This window comes from Ailuropoda melanoleuca, chromosome 18 (genome assembly GCF_002007445.2).
Source record: "Ailuropoda melanoleuca isolate Jingjing chromosome 18, ASM200744v2, whole genome shotgun sequence".
NCBI classification, from domain to species: domain Eukaryota; kingdom Metazoa; phylum Chordata; class Mammalia; order Carnivora; family Ursidae; genus Ailuropoda; species Ailuropoda melanoleuca.
In genome coordinates, this window is record NC_048235.1 from 23,996,186 (window position 1) to 24,012,973 (window position 16,788).

Here is a 16,788-nt window from a genome sequence, read left to right on the forward strand (position 1 = left end):
AGCTGACCAGGCCCCTGCGGGGAGGTAGGGCAGAAGTCGCTCTAGCACGTGACCTGTGGGATTCGAGATTGAAACTGGCCTCTTGAAGAAACAGGGCCAGAAGTTAGAAGCCCCCAGAGACACTTGAAACTGGTCCTTTCCTTTCCAGAGGGATTCCTGTCTCAGCTCAGTGAGCCACAGCACGCTGCTGCTGGATTGTCCAATGTCAGAGTAGGGTTGGAGGTCAATCGGGGTCTGAGACAAAGGCTGTCAAGTGATAGGGTCTGCAGAGATCTTCCTCCGAGTAATTGCCCGCTAATTAGCTGTAAAAAGAAGGGATAAAGGTCAGCTTTTAATTCTGTTAAGATCTCACAGGTTCTGAGATCAGTTTCTTCTTCCATGAGTGTGGGCTTATCATCCAACCTATATATAAGTTTCTGTTTTAGATTTGCCACCTGAAAAGGTACCAACCAACACGTTACCCAAAAGAAAAATAATACCTCAAATGGAGTTTTAAAGTTTTCGAATAGCCACCTTAAGAGGTAAAAGGATACGAACTCTGGGTGATAATGAAGTGATTGCGGGTTCATCGGCTGTAACAAATGGACCATTCTGGTGCGGGATGTCCCTAATTTTAGAACATTCCACCTCTATATTGGCCAATTCCCAAAAGTCAGGGCCTGGTGTGTGTTATGAACGTTCTTTCTTTCAGTACTGATACTGCACGAACACCAACATCACAAGGATGTTTCTGTCTGTGGGAGCTGGAAGCTGTATCAGACCACTGTGTGATGACTTTCTTTGTACCTTATGCCCCCTCCTGCCAACAAATTAATGGGATAAATACTCCCCAGAAGATTTTCAGCTATTACCCAAATGGCCTTTACGGTGCCGTAATTTTCTTGGTTTCCCATAGCAAAAGCTCCACTGCTTTCGAATTCAAAGGGGCGACCTGTACTGAGATCTGTGACATAAAGAGTTTCCAGCCCAGAAAATGCATTTAATTCTTTCATTCCTTCTTGAGAATGTTCAGTGTCCTGGAAGAGGTCTGAGTTGCTGAGTTGCACAACTCCAGAGGCAGCTGGGTTTGGTGCCCCCTGCTCTTTCCAGCACATCAGGGGAGAGACAGCCCGTTCTCTTTGAGGATTGCTCCGTGGCCAGGCTGGTGGCCAGCTTGCCAGCAGGAACGTGTCCCGCTCTTTCTCGTGGCCATCATCTGCTCAACCCTCTACTGTGAGTTGGAGCAGGTAGCTTCCTCATGTTTAGCTTGGGCTGCAAACCTGTTAGTAAAATAAGAAGAAGCCATACCAAACTGTCACTTGACACAGATCTTGTCCACAGCCCTTTGAACACAAACCAAGGCCAACCCTCAAGCAGAAAGCAAGTGTAGATGCCACGGTGGAATTCTACCCAACCGATCAGAGCTTAGCAGGTCTACACCGCGTGCTGTCTTTACCACACCCTGGAGCACATTTTGTGGTTGGGTCCCCTTGGCGGTGAGGGATGGAGAGAAACTGATGTGTGCACAGGCACGAATGGGGTTGTGCGGATTATCTGTACTTCCCGGGGTGTGCGTTCTGGCGGGATTTCTTGAGCACGAACCTGAGGAGAGGGTAAAGAGTTCTACTGTGTGTTGCCTGCAGTCCATAAAAATCCACTGGCTTAGGCATCAGTTTTTGCTCATCTCCAACTAAAGAAACATTTACAAATGGAAATCCTGAGACCTCTCTGTTGTTCTGAATCAGATGATCATGGGGGCTGAAATACCCCAGCCTTCCACTAGGGGGGAGTCTAACGCAGTTCAGGCACCAGGAGGAGGGAGCACTGAAGAGACTGAACCCAAAAGAAATTGTGTGTGTGTGTGTGTGTCTTCTAACCGGAAACAAAACTCTTTTCTATATATACTGGCTTCGATATGATTTTGTGGCTAGATTTAATTTTGTTTCTGTCAGAGTGAATGCTATTGCTCCCTTTTCTTGTAATCTGAAAAGCTCAAAACACTTTCTCTGCAGTAATGGCTTGTTTTGTTGTTGTGGTTTGGTTTGGTTTGGGTTTGTTTTTTGTGTTTTTTTTTTTTTTTCCTGTTTCTACTATCAAATAATACATATAATCTTCTCTTCTTTCTGGCACTGAGCCGGGCCCCACACTGAGTCAAGTGAATGGGTGGGCTCATTCCTCCTGGGCGTTGGCTAGCTCACTCTCGATTTCAAGAGAGCCCAGCGTCTGCCCGGCTCTCTGGACACTGGGCTGGTTCAGTTTGGCCAGCGACGTACAGCTAAGCCTACTCAAAGCCAAATCTACTTTGCACATGTATCGACTTCCCTGTGTTAAATATAGTTAAGAAGAAATGGGGTCATCCTTGCTTTTTGAATAATTTTTTTTTAACTGGGTGAAAACCAGTGAGTAACATGCATCTGTTTCTAGGACAGTGAAATGCTCTATTCTCATGGTAGGAGGTATAAAGGTAGGGAAAGAGCCTCGTTCTGGAGGCAGAAGTTGTGTTTGAATCCTTACAATGGGGCCAAGATTCTCAGTCTAACATAACCCCTCCAGCTTCCATTTTCAACAACTGAATAGGAATAATACGGTCCATGTGCCAGGATTTTTAGAAGGATGATAAAGGTATCCATGTGAAAAGACATAGCACTGTGACGGGCACATAGTAGGTGTTCAATCCCTTACTTCTCCCCCTTGATCAAGAAGCCTCTTTGCCATCTGGTCAGTTTTAAAGACAATCTCTCCCTAACGTAATTTTCCCTCATATTGTTTAATGGCCTATTCTCTTGATCAGTGTGAGATAAGGATGTTCTCGCACAGAGAAATGGGGAGTGGGCAAATCGATAAGAGAAAGCCATCTGTTAGGAACAGAGAGCGTGATGTAGTTGTAATCTAAATGGATTAAAACCGATTCCCAAACCCGGTGGCCAACCGAATGCTGCCTCTGCCAGAGCCCCAACTGCATTTCTGCCCGCCTGTTTCTGGGCGTGCACCAGAGCCTGGCCCCACCCCTACAGGGGTGGCTTCGTCCCTTCTCGATTCTTCGACTTCGACCTCGTTCCAAGATGACGGACGTTACAGGACTTTGGTAGATGATATTAACTTGAGACTCCACTTCCACAGGACTAAATTATAATTTTGCACGTTCTTTTGGAAGCTCTCAGGACTTGATAAACGACTCCATGAACATTGACATCCAACATTTCTCCACCCTCGGGGTCCTGGTTTACAAGGTACAAAATCCCAACAACAAGATACATTTTTTTAATGTTTTTTTATTATATTATGTTAGTCACCATACAGTACATCCCCGGTTTCCAATGTAAAGTTCGATGATTCATTAGTTGCGTATAACACCCAGTGCACCATGCAATACATGCCTTCCTTACTACCCATCACCAGTCTATCCCATTCCCCCACCCCCCTCCCCTCTGAAGCCCTCAGTGTGTTTCTCATAGTCCATAGTCTCTCATGTTTCATTCCCCCTTCTGATTACCCCCCCTTTTTTATCCCTTTCTTCCCCTACCGATCATCCTAGTTCTTATGTTCCATAGATGAGAGAAATCATATGATAATTGTCTTTCTCTGCTTGACTTATTTCACTTAGCATTATCTCCTCCAGTGCCGTCCATGTTGCAGCAAATGTTGAGAATTCGTTCTTTCTGATAGCTGAGTAATATTCCATTGTATATATGGACCACAGCTTCTTAATCCAGTCATCTGTTGAAGGGCATCTCGGCTCCTTCCATGATTTGGCTATTGTGGACAATGCAGCTATGAACATTGGGGTGCATATGGCCCTTCTCTTTACTACGTCTGTATCTTTGGGGTAAACACCCAGTAGTGCAATGGCTGGGTCATAGGGTAGTTCAATTTTTAACTTTTTAAGGGACCTCCACACTGTTTTCCAGAGTGGCTGTACCAACTTGCATTCCCACCAACAATGTAGGAGGGATCCCCTTTCTCCACATCCTCTCCAACAATTGTTGTTTCTTGCCTTGTCTATCTTTGCCATTCTAACTGGCGTAAGGTGGTATCTCAGTGTGGTTTTGATTTGAATTTCCCTGATGGCTAATGATTTTGAACATTTTTTCATGTGTCTGTTAGCCATTTGTATGTCTTCATTGGAAAAGTGTCTGTTCATATCTTCTGCCCATTTTATGATTTGTTTATTTGTTTCTCGTGTATTGAGTTTGAGAAGTTCTTTGTAGATCTTGGATACCAGTCTTTTATCTGTAGTATCATTTGCAAATATCTTCTCCCATTCCGTGGGCTGCCTCTTAGTTTTTTTGACTGTTTCCTTGGCTCCCAACAACAAGATACATTTAAGTTTCAGATTTATTTTGTTCTGCCTCCTTGGCTTCCCAGTTGGTACAAGACACGCATTCCAATGGAAACACATGGCTAAGCACGGTTAGATTGCTTATAGCTTTATTACCTCAGTTCAGCTACATTTTGGATAAGTAGATTTTTTGTGGATCGGCCTGGGAACTCTGCCATTATGTATAATTTCATAGCTATGGGCTGTGGGGCCCAAATTCTAAATGACTGGCGTACCAACTTACTTTCAGAATTTACCTTCTTCTGAATTGGCAACAGCCGGTTCTTTCGTAAATGGCAGGAACCGGAACTATGATTCAGCTAAGTAAGAGCACCTCTAAATGACAGGAGGACCCACAGGAAACATTATCTGTAAGAGAGGCTGATGTGCCTCAGGAAGACAAGCAAAGACACACTTTGGTTCTTAGATCATGAGTCAAGGTCAGAGAGCAAGGTGTTGGAATAATGGATACTATACTTCAGGCCAGCTGCATAGATCATTGCCCACATCTTAGAGAAAAGGAGAAGGGACAAACAGAGAAAATATTCCCAGCTATTGCTTTCTGCATGGGAGGCAGTGCTGTAGCAAGGACAGGAGTCCTCCCAGTGAGAGGGGCAGAGCTGGTGACATCAGCAACCTCCGGGACCCCAGCCTCCATGCACCCACGTGAGGGGCTGCCACTGTGAGCTGCAACAGGAAAGAGTGCAGACGTCATTCTTACAGTCATCAGGAAAGGCCAGGGAGCACAGGGCGACACTGAGAACTTCTGTAACGATGGGAAAGGATGTGAGGTGTCTGGAAATGCCAGATAAATGTGTGTGTGAGGGTTGCTGGGACCATAGGTTTTTACCTACAAACTGCTGTGGACTAGGAAACAATTTTACATTAAAAACAAGTGTGTAGGGGAGCCTGGGTGGCTCAGTTGTTCAAGTGCCTACCTTCCTTCAGCTTGGATCATGATCCCAGGGTCCTGAAATCGATGCCCGCATCAGGCTCCCTGCTCAGCGGGAAGCCTGGTTCTCCCTCTCTCTCTGTCTGTCGCTCACCCTGCTTGTGCTCTCTCTCTTTCAAAATAAGAAATAAAAATAAATAAAATCTTTTTAAAAAAAACCCAATAAGACAAAACAAAAAACAAGTGTGTATATGTATAATATATGCACGCATATGTATGTTACATGTGTCACACATATATGTACTGACAACTATATGTATGTGTATTAATTATACACATATACACATACATATATGTATACATACAGTTGACCCTTGAACAACATGGGTTTGAGCTCTAGAGGGACACTCATGTGAGGATTTTTTTGATAAACACATCCACTACTGTGAATGTATTTTCTCTTTCTTATGCTTGTCTCTCTCTCTTTTTTTTTTTTTTAAGATTTATTTATTGCTTTAGAGAGTGGGGAGGGAGAGGGAGAGGAGGAGAGAAACTGAAGCAGGCTCTGCACTGAGCATGGAGCCCAAGGGGGGACTTGATCTCATGACTCCAAGATCACCACCTGAGCCGAAACCAAGAGTCGGATGCTTAACCGACTAAGCCACCCAGGTGCCCCTCTTATGGTTGTCTTAATAACATTGTCTTTTCTCTAGCTTTATTGTAAGAATTCAGTATATAATACATATACAAAATATATGTCAATTGACTGTTAATGTTATTGCTGAGGCTTCCCGTCAAGAAAACGCTGTTGGGAGTTAAGTTTCGGGGGTGGGGGGAAAAAAGTTACAGGTGGATTTTTGACTGCATGAGGGTCAGAGCTCCTGTCCCCCATGCTGTTCAAGGGTCAACTGTATATACGTACATATACCTACTCACACATCCATGACACGGCTGGTGGTAGCCGGACATGCACATTGAGGAGCCCAGCAAATAAGAAAAGACAAGACACATGAGATCTTCAGGAGTGAAGGAGGGGGTGGGTCCAGACAACACTGTCCACCACAACGTGCCCTTGTCCCTGGCATTCTCTCCCCGCCTCCTGAGTCCTCCCTTCTTTTCCCCCCTTTCCAACTCTTGACTCCAGGTTTCCCACGGAAGCTGCCTCTTGCCCGGGCACTCTTCCGACTTTGCATCTCTCATTGCTTACACTGGTATCTGACTCAGTCTCTGAGTCTGTCTGTCGTCTCAAGCAGAAGTTCCTAAAGCATTTCCACAAAATACAGTTCTGAGCATGTGGTGCCAACTGCGTGTATACGAACTGTTCACAAAGACCAGAGGGTGTGCCTACAGCCCAGGGCCCACGTTTGCGCCTGTGTGCAGGAAGTGGCCAGCAAATATTTGTCGCATGAACAGATGGCCAAGTTTGGGGAACTCAACTTCAATTTAAAAATAGATGTCTTTATTACAGAACGTTAGCCCTTAAAAGTTAAAAAGCTTTGAGAACGAGCCTTGACCTCAATCTCATGCCTTATATAACAATTAACACCACAGGAAATCAGGGATTTGAATGGAAAACTGGAACCATATAGTACATTTAAACAGATTTAAATGTCAGGGTAAAACCATAAAACTTTCAGAACACATTGGATGAAATCTTCAGGACCGAGGGCTAGGTGAAAGGTTATTAGACGTGATACCAGAAGCATCATCTATAAAATGAAAAGTACATTGGATCTCTTCAAAATGAAAAGACTCTGGACTATGAAAGATCCAGTTAAGAGAAAGAAAAGACAACCTACAGCCTGGGAGAAGCTATTTGCAAAGCACACACCTGATAAAGGACTGGGCCAAGAATACATAAAGAACTCTGAAACTCAACAGTAATAAAACCCCAAAAAATCCAATCATAAAATGAGCCAAAGACATGAACAGACGTATCACCAAAGCGGAGGTACAGGTGAGTAATAAGCACACGAAAAAGACGTTCAACCTCATTCATTCGCCAGAAGGGAATTGCTAATGCAAGTTACAATGAGATGTCACTGCATAGCTACCAGGAGAGCTAAAAGGAAAAACAAAAGCGTTGGAGAAAGTGCAGAGAAACTGGATCTCTCATGCTTCCCTGGTGAGCCTATAAAATGGTACGCTGGCCATTTCTTTTATAATTAATCACGCAACTGCCATACAACCAAACAATTAGAGTTGGGGGCATTTATCTTGGAGAAATGGAAATTATGTGGGTGCAAACACCTGTACACAAAGGTTCATAGCTTCTGTATTCCCAGCCCCAAACTGGGAACAACCCAGATATTTTTTACTGGGTGAATGCCTAAACAAGCTATGGCACATCGCTCCCATGGAATATTAATGACTCCACAATGTAAGGGAATAGACTATCGCTACGTACAACAACACAGACCAAACTTAAGAGGATTGTGCTGAGTGAAAAAAGTCTATCTCGAAAGGTTGCATGCTGTTGTGATTCCACTTATATAACATTATTGAAATGACAAAATTACAGAGATGAAGAGCAGATCAGAGGTTTCCAGAGGAAAGATGGGGGAGGGGTATGAATACAAAGGGGTCACATAAGGGAATCCTGTTGGGGTGAGGGAATGGTTTTGTATCTTGATTGTGGTCACGGTTACGCGAATCTGTACTTGCGATAAAATTGCCTGGAACTAGATACACACAAATAAATGCATGTAAAAAAGACAGAAAAGTGAATAATAGTCTGGTTAATAACAGTGTCCCAGTGTCGGTTTCCTGGTTCACATTGTACTCCAGCCATATAAATGTATTTATGAGGGAAATGGGGTGAAGGATACATGGCGCTATTTGTACTATTTTGAAACTTCCTGTAAGTCTGTAGTTCTTTCAAATAGAAAGTTTTTTAAAAAAGGATTTCAAATGTCCAAGGCAGGGTTTTAACCGTGAGACTCTTTGTTCCTGGGGCATTGGGTAGGATTAGTGTTCCACGGACCAGGTACTGGGAAATGCATGTCACAGAAACTGGCTTCTGAACCAGCTGTCATTGTCCTCATTGCTCCCACAGGGTGAGTGAGTGACTGAGAGAGAGAGAAAGAGAGAGAGAGAACAGACCTGCCAGTCTTCACCTCCATCAGTAGCCAAGCTCGCCCAAAGTCCTGTCTTACAGAGTTGGTTTTGTTCGAGAAAGCTTTCTAGAAAAGCTGTGTTTTGATTCATTTCTAGTGTGTGTGGGGGGGGTGTGTGTGGGTGTGTGTGAGAACGCACGCTTTGGCTCAGCCTACTCTATTAAGCTTCTGCCCCAATGCGTGTCAGTCTTTGACAAGCGCCATGCCTCATTCTCAGAACCTGATGGAATGTAACACAGGTGGCAGGTCAGGATGGTGACAGCCAAGAGTAAGGAGGAAACGGATTCATTGTTGTAATAACTGCCTCCTCTCGGAAGGTTTTCTGACATGAACAGCAGCCACGAACGGATCTGGGAGAAAGAAGTCGTTGTTTTTCGGGCTGCGGATCTGCAGTGTGGACACACGGGGGTTGATGTCTTTATCTCAGTTGACGCACAGCCTAGAGCAATGGTTCTGAAACCTCCGTGGCTGGAACAATCACCGGAAGGGCGGGTTACTGCTCTGTCACATCAGATTTTGAGGAGAGGGACCTCACCAGCTGATGCTGATGTGGGAGATTCTGGGACCAAATTTGCTTCTACAGTAGCACTTCTTAAAAAATCAATTTAGTTGACAGCCTTGGTACTTTCAATTCATAGAACATGAAGTATTTGATAACGTTTACCCACTCAAACTAGCACATATATTTGACACATGCTTTTTTTTTTTAAGATTTATTTATTTTTGAGAGAGCAGGGGTGGGGGGGGAGGGGCAGAGAGAGGAGAGAGGGAGAGTCTTAAGCAGACTCCTGCCGAGCACCGAGCCGTACTTGCGGCTCAATCCCACTACCCTGAGATCTTGACCTGAGCTAAAACCAAGAATCTGGCGCTTAACTGACTGAGCCACCCAGAAGCCCCTACCACATGCTTTTTTAAAATTTCCTTGCTGATCACTCAGAAACAGACCAATATCAATGTGTGTGTGTATAGAAAAATAAAGCATGATTATCACTCCCAACCTGATGGGATTTCATCAGCATTTGTAATATTCCCAGAGTTCTGGGAAATAGATTTTTGCTCTGTTTTGTTAGCTTTGCTTAATCACGGTCAAGTTTGAACATTACCTTTATGAGCTCTGCAAAAGTCTTTGTGAGAGCTCTTGAAAGCTATTTTTTTAAATGACCAAAAAGAAATCCTAACAAATGAGTCTGGTCCACTTGGTAACTGTTTGCTATTGGATATTCCGTCTTATCTTTAGAAGCCCCGCTGGAACCTTAAGCGAAGGACAGCAGAGCTTTATGAAAATGGAACAAAGGCTCACTTAGTCATTCAAGGTAATATAACAGAAATGGCCCAGTAATGTACACTCCTGGACCTGCAGGATGCCTTGGTGAGTTTCCTTCACCAGACAATGGCGATCAATTTCACCCTTGCGTTTCCCAAGGTGATTATAAACAATACAGCAGAATCTAACAAAAGTCAGCCTTTCCAACCATCCTTCCCGACAAGGTTTCTGAGTGTCTCTGGGTCCTGTGATTTTGCTGTGATTTTGCTGTGTTGATCTAGATTAGTGATCTCCAAAATGAGGTGTCCAGCATTGATCCGCTGGGGTGCAGAAGAAAATGTTAGAATTATATTTAGTTTTATCTAAAAAATAAAGAAGATTAACCTAATACTGATACACATGTTGGAATTGGTACCCTCATTTAGTCTGTATGTCTCAGACCCAGTCATAGAACTCCTGCGGTATCCCCAGTATCTTCAAAGAAAACAGCGGAGGCCCTTTGCTCAAGGAGGCTGATGACAGCCGTCAGGTCACAGAGATACTGCAGCAGACACGCTCCTGACTACATGGGTTTATGGATGATGTTATCTAGACTGAACGAAACTAAGCCTCACAAAATGAATAAGTGGCTTAAAATGACTCTTCCGAGGGAATTGTCCATGTTTTGGCCACAGAAAATTCACCTAGAAATTGTCCAAACAACTTAAATTGTTGCTTGAAGAGAATAATCATGCAAGCACAAGAGAATATCGAGACCACAGAAGAGCTGACCTTTTTCCCGCTCCCCGAGTTAGTTCTTCATCTGCCCACATCATGGGGTATTTTACTTTATTTTATTTTTATTTTTTATTTTTTTGAGAGAGAGAGAGAGAGAGAGAGAGATTGAGCACGAGCACCCGCACATGCAAGCGAGCATGCATCCAAGCGGGGGTGGGGGAGGGGCAGAAGGAGCTGCAGAGAACATTAAGCAGGCTCCATACCCAGCACAGAGCCCCACTTGGGGCTCAATCTCACGACCCCGAGATCATGACCTGAGCCAAAATCAAGAGTCAGACACTTAACCTACTGAGTCACCCATGTGCCCAAATCACGGGGTATTTTAAAAATCAGAGATGACATATTAGGTTTGAAAAGACATAGGCCAATCTCTTGGGAAGTGTTTTATGAAGAGATGCATGTTATGAAAAGAACAATTTGAAAGCGAGTATTTGGAAACATTTCCATGTTTACGTGATTTTGTTTTTACCTGAAGAAAATCTGTGTGTCACCCATAAAAACTCGCATATCCCTACACTTGGAGAGACTATCAAAAATCTGTTGCAAATTCTTCCAGAGTTTTAGTGGATTTTGAACCTATTTGTTAAAAGTACAAAAATGAAATAACTTGTGATGATTTAGGAAGAGCCACTGACTGATGTCAGAGAAGATAAAATTTACTAGCAGAATTTAAACAAAAACCCTCGCATAATCAGTGGAGTGGAATGAAAATGAGCAACTAGAGAGGCATTGCTTCCATCTGGTTCTGTGCATCTTTGTGAGGGAACTTTACAGCTGCAACAAGCAATAAAGCCCAGTATCGAAATGAGAGAGAGAGAGAACTGTATCTGTAACCTGAATTAGAATCGGTGTATCACAAGGACTAAACCGAAATATTCTAAAATGATAAAATAAATTCAATCATACCATTCTCATTAAAAATTATTATTAATAAGTTTCATAGTGAGGGCACAGGTTTATTAACTTGTCAATAAATATACATACTTCAATATATAGAGAGAGAGGGATTATGAATATGACTTTTGTCTCAAACTTTTAAATTTTGATGTACGTGTTATAATGGATAAAACATGTGTATCAATAGTATCTAAATATTTTAAAACTTTCCCCCTCTCTCTCTAGTTATCCATTTTTGTGCATGGGATAAGCAGCCCAAAGTTTGAAGACCACCGATGTAAATAGGGGAGGCTAAATTAATTGACATGATAATAAGGTCAGCCCGACAGCAAGAGGCTAGGACAGGGATCCACAGGGCTGAGTTGCTGGAAGGGCTGGGGCAGACTGGCCTTGGTCTTTGTCAGTTTGTCCATCTACCGTGCTGTGTAGGGGAGATGGTGAAGGGAAGGAAAGTACCCATGTGAGGAGGACTGGGGAACGTGTGACCACAGGACAATCAGTGCTTTGCACTTGCCAGTTGGAAGCCTTTAGAAGAGACTTAAACAAATGTCTGAATGACTTTTGCATGCTTTTAGGATAACTGACTTGTAATTTTGTGGGAGGTCACACTGAGCTAAGACTGTCATCATGAGACCTGGCTGCCTCCAGGTGATAGAGGCACCATTGCCCATGTCTTTGCCATAGAAAACTCTGATCCAAAAAACCCAAAGAGTCAAAGAGTGTGGCTCACCAGACTGATCACAGGAAAAAACTTATCAGCCTAAAAATTGCCAACTCAGTGATATGTATAAATACAGAAACACAAATGCATAAATAAAAAATTTTTAATTTGCTGAACATCAAAATCTTTTGCGAAAGAAATGATAGGGTCAAAGGTGCATAGAGTCAAATTATGAGACGTAAAGGGCAAAAACATCCACACTCAGAATGCTGTTGGAGTTGGAGATTTGGAAATGGGCCAGCAGAAGGGAATCTGTGGCTCCCCTGAAAGCAAATGTGCTATGTAAATGGAAAAGTGTGGGCTGCCTGTAGCCCCGTCCCCTCACTGGGGTCCCCAGAATGCACCAGACCTCTTCCAACAACTGGGACCACGTGAGTGGAGTGGCCACATCCAGCTTCCTGAGGAAGTCACCGTGGACCTGTCCCTTATCACCCCGGAGACATACAAACTTTTAGAAATGATAGCGGTGTGCATGGAGTTCTCAAGGGAAATGGAAGGTGGACAGAAAAGGATGCCCAAAGTGGAGCATGTGACAAGGGATGCTTTAAGGTGATAGAATTGGGATATCAAGATCTTTAAGTCTTTGGAGAAGTTTCCAAGGAATCAGTAGTAGAGAAAGACCTTACAAATTATGTAAAAATCTACATGTGCCCATGTGGAATGTATATGAGCCACAGGATAGAAATCAAAATATTAAGAAACATTTCAGGGGTGCCTGGTGGGCTCAGTCGGTTCAGTGTCTGACTCTTGACTTCTGAGATCGGCTCAGGTCACAATCTCAGGGTCGTGAGATGGACCCCCACATCAGGCTCTACGCAGGGCATGGAGCCTGCTTAAGATGCTCTCTCTCTCTCTTTCTCCCTCCGCCCCTCCCCTGCTTGTGCTCTATCTCAAAGAAAAAAAAGAGAGACAGAATGAAAATGATGAAAGAAAGAAAGAAGAAAGAAAGAAAGAAAGAAAGAAAGAAAGAAAGAAAGAGAAAGAAACCACCACACATTTCTAATTGAAAACGTTTTGAAAATAAAATCACACCTTTAGGTATTACAGCTTCTATGACTCTTTGCAAAACAATTCACTGCACTGGGTGCTTTCTTTCCTTTGGACCGTTGCCTTCATCAGCTCGGGTCACCACAACAAAGGGCCACAAAGTGGGTGGCCTCAACGACAGAGTTTTTTTTCTCACCGTGCAGGTACCTAGAAGTCTGAGATCGAGGTGTGGATAGAGTTGGTTCCTGTTGAGTGCTGGGAGGTATTAAAAAACAAAATTCAATGGAGTAAATGTTACACATCATCTTGGCTTGATTCACCAGTTCATGAATCAGGCAGCATCCAGTCTAGCAGAGAGAAAGGAGCTCCGAGCAGCTGTACCAAAGGAAAGACTTTCATCCACAGAAGGGAGCGGGATCAAGGAAGTTATACTGGGACGAAAAGCAGGCTGGTTATTGCAAGGTTACTTTCCTTTAGGGGAAGACAAGAGTCTATCAGGCAAATTACCTACCAAATGCTCATTAAGCCATTCCTGATTGACTGATTTAAGATTCCATTTCTGGAGAGCCAAAGCTATAATAAAGTTAAGTCTCGGTTTGGTGATGTGGGGTTTACCATAAACACCTCCATTTGGGACCCGTTGTCTTGAGTTTAACAGAGGGAAGGATCTGTTTCATGTTTCTTTCCTAGCTTCTGACAGTTTCCTGGCTGTCTTTGGTGCTCCTGGCAGATGGCCTTCTACCTGTGTCTTCACATCATCTTCCCTCTGTACATGTCTGTTTCTGTGCCCAAGTGTCCCCTTTGTATAAAGGACACCAGTCATATTGGATTAGGGGCTTATTCCAGGGTAACCCTTTCTTAACTAGTTACATTTGTAATGACCTTATGTCCAAATAAAGTCATATTCTGAGATACTGGGGTTAGGATTTCAATATATGAATTGGGGGTGGAGACACAGTTCAATCCGTGCCAACCATGACTATAAACAAAGAATGTGGCTTTGGTCAAGGGCTGGGACTTGCAAGGATTGCGGTACTGCCTCACTATCAGGGAGTCACATCGGCCCTTAATTGCCCCATATGCAAGCTCCATCCTGTACTCAAGGGTGACGCTCCGCGGGAGAAACTGACCAGAAATATTTTGAGGCAAGAAGCAGTTATATAATTTACATTCCTGTCCCCGTCCCTAGCCATGCCTTCCCACGGCTGGTTTCTCCTTTTCATATGTGATACCCTTTGCTCTTCTAAAACTACAGATAAAAGATTTCAGACCAGGCAACATTTCAGAGTTTATCTGTACCATCTGCGAAGTATCTTCCCAAGTGAATAGTGAAAGGAAGCGCTTTAAAGTTCTGATTTTAATAAGATTTTCACTCTGAACAGTCCAAAAGTGGGATTTAAAAAAAAAAAAATCTTGCCCTTTACTCACTATCATTTTCAATATGAATAAAGAAGTCGTCCTTACCTCAGGGCAGGATGCGTTCCTTCGGAATAGAGTGTCTAGAAATATAACACTTAGGCGGTAGTAAATCCTTAGTGTGGGTGAAAAACAGAAAGTATTCTGTTGCATTTCATGACCTGTGAGGATGAAAATCTTTCACAGTCATCAGGTATTGCTTTTGGTATTCATGTGACTGAGTAGTGGTTTGAATAATGAGGGAGGCCCTTGAAACAGCCAGCGAGCTCCAGGAGCAGGCGAAGTGACTCAGCTTCTATATGTAATTTCCAGCTAGAAATTACAAGTTGAAATCGTGAAGTGAACTGAAATTTCCGAACTCAAAAAAGTCTTCCTGAAATAGTAAAATAATGCAATTTGAACCTAATACTGAGCAGAACGACAAGCCTCTGGGTTAGTGGAAGATACTTTAAAAATATGTTTATGTCTAAAACTTGGAGGGACTCTCTAGAGAGAGAGGGTGAATAACAGTCACAGAGTGTGACCTTTATCAGAGTAAACACCATTCTGGAAATGTCTGACCAAAGGCCAAACATTTGACCGTCATCACACCTGTAGTAAACAAGAGGACCTTCCAGGCCTCTCCCAACCTTGAAATTCTATTTGTCTCTAAACTCTGGCTGGTGACAACATTCAAAGCCCCAAAGATGGCAGAGTAAAGTGAGTGGGCCACAAATCCAAAGCCTTTACCTTTTCTAGCTCGCCACTGAAGTATTCCGTTCTGGACGTGAAAGACAAAGGGGGGGGTGGGGAGTTAGCATTCAAAAAGAGGTATGTCGCGTATACTAAATGGGATAAACTGTTTATCACTTCCACAAGAAAAGTAGGATGGGCTACCCCAGAGACAAACTCTTAGGTCCATCTTCTGGAGGATGAAAGGAGTTAAAGCATCTTTTCAAAACCTACTTAAGTATTAGGAATTAAAGAAACTCCATTTGTTTCAGAATTAAATCAAGTATAAGCAACTGTATGGCTCCTACAATAAGAGGCAGAGTTTGTCTCTACTCCCAAGATAAGTCAACAGAGGGACAGGAGATCCCTTGTTCAGTGTGCTCTTTGAAATCAAGAGGGAAGGTGGCAAGTGTTGATGATCTCCCTTCCAATGACTGGACTAGTCTATGGATAAGCCAACCACTTCCAAAAAAAAAAAGGTAAAATACACATATATGAAATATACATAACATAAAATGTGCCCATAAAATTGTGACCATTTTTAAGTGTCCCATTCAGTGGCATTAAATACCTTCAACAATATTGCACTCCCAAATCTTGTCATCATCCCAAACGGAAGCTGTCCACTTTCTCTTTCATCCAAAAGAAATACAGGTGCAAAATGTCTTACTCTCTCCTCTCCGACTCCAAGCATTGCTTCACTCCTGGGGTGTCTTCTACCAAGAGACAACGTGTGAAGAACAGGTAGCGAGCGTCAGAACCACACAACTCTCGTAGCTCAGGTTCCGTGACCTACGTGGGGTCAGGGCCCAGGCTGTTCCGTGCTGACAGGGAGAGCACACTCAGACCCGCCGCCAGTGTTTTTTCAGGAACACTGCCTCCTCCACATGGCCTGCCCGGCCTATGTTGAAATGAACACTCTATTTAATTTTAACGATGTCATAACTAGGTCATTGGAAAATGAAATGAACCAGTCTGCTTTTACTCAGAAGGGTTAATGACAACGGACACACGATAACCTAAGAGCATTATGGCTGAACAATTACGCCTTCCTCTTGGGCATCTGTCTGGATTGGGCGTTTAGAACTCCATGGGCCTTGTTTGTGTAGGAGGCAGCAGTAAGCCTCTGAAATCAGAGTGAACAGAGCAGGAGGGCCAGAGCATCTGGCTTCCCTCTACCCACCAGCTTTCCCATCCCCAAAGCGGTGGGAACAACTCACATTGCTCCTGCCTCTGGGGTGCGGCAGGGATTATGGGCAATGCAACCTCTTTTCAGTTCTCCTTCTAGAATTCTCAAGCAGCTCTGACAAGATACCAGTTCTATCTACATCACCACCGTCTGGGATCAGCCCACCTTCAGGTACTCAAGACCATCGGATAAACGCTTGCGTATTTTTTTCCTTTGGTGGCTCCCCTGCTCTGATGATATCCTAGGTCCATTTCATTCATCTCTGGAGGATAAACTGAGTTGCTGAGACTTGTGAGTTGTAGCCCTCGTTGCTGATGGGGAAACTGAGGCTTGACGTGTGACATGACTAACTCTAAAATAACCAGTTAGCTAAAACCCCAAACCCTACCTCTTGGCCAGTCTAGAGGTGCTCTCTCTCCCATAGGGGGAACGTCAGAAGACCCAAGCTGGAGACTGACAATGGTGAGAAACAATAGAGGCAGTACGCAGGGAGCTTGAGACCATGAAACCAGAAACAGAAT